Source organism: Corapipo altera, unplaced genomic scaffold (genome assembly GCF_003945725.1).
Source record: "Corapipo altera isolate COAL_440 unplaced genomic scaffold, ASM394572v1 24b, whole genome shotgun sequence".
Lineage (NCBI taxonomy): Eukaryota > Metazoa > Chordata > Aves > Passeriformes > Pipridae > Corapipo > Corapipo altera.
In genome coordinates this window covers 1,541,757-1,547,264 of record NW_020884888.1, presented here as the reverse complement: position 1 = coordinate 1,547,264, position 5,508 = coordinate 1,541,757, and positions in this window count along the sequence as shown.

Here is a 5,508-nt window from a genome sequence, read left to right as displayed (position 1 = left end):
CAAACTTTCCAGACAGCGCTCATTATTCATTGAAGAGTGTTGGGATCTGAAAAGTGCTGCGAGTCATTAATTTGAGACCACAGATCATCAGGTTTGGGAGGAGAGTTTCCACCACTCTGTCCTTGAAATAAACCGTCAGACTGCCTCCCTCTTCTAGCAGGTCTTATTAATTAGGTAGGTTATTAATTTGAAAATCTCGAAGGAACTTACTTCTTTCCATCTTCTGCCAAGGACCTTTATAATTCTAACAGACCTTTTCTCTTCAGTCAGCTTCTTTTAGTCACTGAGAGCCTTTGAAAGTGGTATTTTTTTCCTATACAGTCCTGCCCAAAACATCAGAAACTTAGGACATGGAACAGACCTGTGCAACCAGTTTTATGCTGCTCAACGTCTCCTGGGATTGTTTGCCCGCCTAAGCAAGGAGCATGAAGTCCTAAAAGACATGACAAATCACCCATCCCTTCTCCAGACCCACTGAGTAGATGCCAATGGCAGTGATGGGGAATACCGGTGAATTTAAGGGCAAAAAAAAGAACTAAGTTGACTTCTCACGTGACTCCAAATGGGAGGATCAAAGCATATGCCCCAAGTACAAACTAGCTCCATCTTATTGGAAAATGGACCTGAAATGAACATTTGCCACGTGTTCTGGGCTTGCGCCGGGTTTGGAAGGCTTGCTGTAAGTTAAATTGGAAAAATAAAGTCTAGATAGCTGAGAAAGGAAACACTTGTGTGAACTTGATATTTTCCTCTTTTCATCTTAGTATGAGGAATGCAGCAGCTTTGCTTTCCTGCTGTGATGGCCAAGGCCAAGCTGTGGTGATACAGCATCCCTGGGGCGCTCAAGGGCTGAACATCGCTTTTGGGATGTTTTGATGTAAAGATGGCTCTTGAAATCCAGCAGCTGGATTCGAGGGTTTAGAGGTTCAACATACTGTGCAACAAGGCCGGTTCACTGGCATGAAGTTAATCAGTAGCTGAAGGACCAGTCTAGTTATGTCACCTCTGACGGGGGAAATGCTGGTACTGCTCATACCACTGGAAGCATCAGGGGGACTTTATTCCAGCCCACCTGTCCTCCAGCTGACCCTTGAAAAGAGACCCTGCTGTTTGCTTTACCTTCTAGGTCACGAAAGTGCCCCGGGACTTACACTTCACACATGTGGTGAGGTGGTTGATTTCAGAATCACAACCACAGAGAAGAAAGATCTAAATTAATTTTTTGTTTCAATTTTTTTTTTATTTTTTTTCTGAAAAAAAGGAAGTTCTTAACAGGTGGCGATCAACAAACAATTTTAGTCTTAATTTAAAATTTGGTACCTCTTGTATTTGTGATGCTCATTTGAGAAGTACAGATTACACTTGTTTGTCTTTTATTTTATGCTTCGGGGAGCACATATGCTTCATTACCATCTCTTTTATATTAATGGACTCTTCAAACTAATAATGCCTACCAAGCTGCGTGTAACCAGAATGAGAATTCAATGAAAATGAATAATATGTATATATATATATATTTGGGTGAAATGAAAGCTGGTAAGCCATACTGAATTCATAAAGAATAAAGATATGTTTTTTGAAGAGTAAGACAGAGTTTATTTACCAGCAGGGCTAAGGGGACTTCCACTTTCCCTGTTCTGTCAGTGCAGTCATTGCATATGCTGTTCATATTTCCACCACCACATGAATACACAATCCTTCTAATCTGCCCTGTCTTTTGAAGCTAACAGGTGTATTGAGGACACAACTTACTGTATTTCGGGAGTGGAGCTAATGTTGTTTCTATTTCTTCTATCCTACAAGAATTTAGAAGTGGTAGATCACTGCCACTCCTTTTTTTTTTCCACCCAAAAGAAAAGCTGCTTTTCTGTGGTTTCATTCCTGCAGTTTTTCAATCTCGCATTAAACACATCACAGTAATCAAGGTGAATACACTAATATGAGGAAATATGCTCTTTATACCTCCAAAGAGGCTATTACTAGCAAAGGTTATTTTCAAACTACTTCAACAAAATCTGGTTTCTGCTGCTTTTTCTCAGTCAATCTCTTTGCCTTAAAAAAAAATCCATTGTTAAACCTGAAAAAGATACTTTAATTTCAATTATTTTCATTCAGGTTTTAATATATGTTACCATGATTTCAAACATAATGATGAGCAGACCTTTAAAATGCAAGTGTTTTAGTTAAAAGAAGTCAAATTTGATTTAAATATTCATAAGTCCAATTTGAGTTAAATATTCATACTTTTGTAGATTAATATAAACACTTTTTTACCCACTCTGATGTGAGAAATGATCAGTTTCTGGATAGCTCCTTGATTAGGCTAAAATAGGGGGTCACAGTATGACAAATTGGCTATATACTTTCATTAGTAGAAAAATAGAATTTAAGTATTTATTAAATTAATAGAATATTATATAAGTGTTAAATGATGCATGATTTATCAATATTATTTATTTAATAATTTATTAAACGTGAATGCTTCTCAATCAAGCTTCACTGAAATCCAGTTCAGTCCATTCTTGTAAATTCTCTAAAATACAATTTTTATTCCTCCGCTTCCAAATTGGTTGCAGGTTTAGTCCCTTTCCTCCAGAGCAGAGCAGAGGCACAATTAAGACAGCTTGAGAAAATTCTCTCTTCTCTTGCCTCCTCTTTCCATACCCATGTTCTGCTGTAATGAGCAGTGACTTCAGCCATACGCCAGCAGGACCCAAAACACTGGATGTGCTCTCAGGCTGCCCTGGCCCCACATTGCACCAAGCACTGCAGCCCCTACCAGCTGTTTTCCTCTTCAAACTCAGTCACAGATGGTTTTAATTTAACTGCTTTTGCTCAGCCACCTTTTAGGGCTGGTTTTTTTTCTCATCGCTTGCCAAGGGCACAGCATTCCTTTGACAATTTCTATAAATCTTCATCTGTTTTAGTAATCTGTGGTTACTTTATCCTGTTTCTGACCTGCCAGAGCTTTTAAATCATTGTTTCTTCCTGGGTGCCTATCTCTCAGCCCTTCCTTGCAGCTTTGCAAGGTGCATCTGGAGTGTGGGGGCACATTTGCTCTCGCCCAGCCATAAAGCCCCCTCCTGCATGCAGCACTGCACCAAATAATTTTGTTGCTTGCCCTAAACCAGGCAGGGATGCCACAGCCCAGGGATCCTAACAGGCCATTTAAAAAATATTCAGATATTTCTGTTTTCAAAGTTTTTTATTTATCAGACCAATGAAAGGTGCTGCAACATGCACCTGACTCTCACTGCTGCAATGTTGTTTTTCAGCATGCAAGGGGCTTCACTCTGACTCGCTGCATGCCTCGTTAGTATTAATAAGTAATTTACATGCTCTGAGAGGTTTAAAAATATTCCAGACTCACGTCCAAGGATTTATTTTTCTCCCCGCTTCCCTGTATTGAATTTACAAGAGTTACAAAAGAGCAAGTCCTAAGGGCTTGGGGGAGCTGCTGCAATGACAGACTGGTTTTGGTTTCTTTAAATGTAAACCAAAATGAAGCATAGCATGAAGGAGGGAAGAGGGGGGATGACAACTATTGTTTTGCTTGTAGCAAACAATGTTCTTGCCGCAGCCAGGATGGTTTCTACTTCATCAAACTCAGAGGACAATGCCAGGGAACATCCATTGCCCTACTGCAGGAGCCTACCTAGAGGGGAGCAAGAAGAATAATGCCACCAGCAACAGCAGAAATGGACGCTCCAGGACAGAAGACCAGCTACTCTAATGGTTTTCCATTGTTCCATCCCTCATGGCAGTGAAATGTCTTCTTTTTCTTTGCGTTTAAGAGCTTTCACCTTCAGGCCTACTAGAGACATACATGCATTTAATAGCAGAAAGAGCAAAGAGAGAGAAGGGGTTTGTTCTCAAGGGGTGGGAAACTTGATGCTTCTTTTCCACCAAGGACGATAAAACACCGAGGAAACCTCTTGCATGACTTTACTACAAAACACTCTAAGAGGACAGACCAGAGTAGTTGCTGAGGGAATGGCACCTGCTGAGCTGCACTGCAGGGCTTGTAAGCAAGCACAGAGATGAACATTTGCTGTTGCAGCTTCCAGAGTTTCTCCAGAGAAATGTGCCGGGGGAAGTGGGTGGAGGTCCCCAGGCTGTCTGCACACAGGTACCCTGGCTTCAGCAGATCAGACCAATGGGCTCTTGTGTCAGCTGTAAATTTTCCCCTTTGGCTTCATTGGTGGATATTATATAACCAGTTACTCTTTGATATGTATCAGTGTGCAAATAATTCGGGAGCCAAAACTGCTGGGATACCACAATCCCAGCAGCCAAACTCTGAGCATCACCAGACAGGGAGTAGGGTGGGTTATCAGATTGATTGTCCTCTTGCCAAATTACACCTAAATTGGGGTTAAAAGCAGCAGTACTTTACAAGGATGACAAAGGTGAATTTGATTGGCAGGGATGAGTTTGGGAGTGGGAGGAGGGAAGAGAGAGGATCATGCTCCTTATTGTGCCACCCAAGTATGCTCTGACTACATGAATTGCCAGGATGTGACATTGCCCATGAAATACGGAAGTATTCAAACTGTATTTGTTCTGCACATGTATCTGCTGAATTTAATGATCTTTATCTCTCTTTCAATTGCTTTGATTCTTGGTTTTCTACTCTTAACCAAGGAGAAAAACTTGAAAAAGCAATAATGTTTCCCAGATGTCATTCAGCAGAAAAAATAGATATCATCCTCTACCAGTGTCCAGAAGTAGGTCCTTCTACTTACAGATGGGGTAAAAATGTTGTTTACAATGTGCTGCTCTGCAGCTACTTATGGCGTTAGAATGATCACTGCAAATACTTCTAAAATATAATTGATTTAAAGGCAGTACTAGGTCTAGGGTGTGAGAGGGTCTGCCTGGTTCTCTTCTACCAAAAGAAAGTTATACTTCACTTTGTCCCTTGATTGTTGGTCCTACTTCTACAGGAAACTGAAGCATAATTGTAAGTTGGCAAGTGCAGCATACATCTTCTAATTAATCCAATGCTGTCAAATAATTTATGCAGATGGCATCATCTTTGTTTTCCCAAGCACTTTTTCTGTGTGAAACTATGAACAGGTTATTCAAACATACTATGACAATGGAGAAATTTTTCCAGTGTCTTCCAGTAGTTATCAAATTTTCTAATGGAATTACGCTGACCAGATCTGGAAAGAAAAGTAGTACTGTTAATTTGCAAAGTTAATGTCTTTAAGAGGAAGCTGCTATCATTAAGATATAATCATACCTTCCTTTCAAGTGCTTATCTAGCTTTCAAAGTGAACAGAGAAACCTGCCATTCTTCTCGTTCTTCTCAATCACAAACTGGCTTTAATCTCTTTTGGGTAACCATTTAACTCATCAGAATGCCATCCACCATCTTTGTTAGTCCTGACAGCTGAAGCATGGGATCTGATAACAAGGTAAGAGATACAACTTTTGCCTAGACTAATTCAGTCCCTCACCAAAAGCACAGAGAGGTTTTTAGGTTTTCACAGGATGCAATTA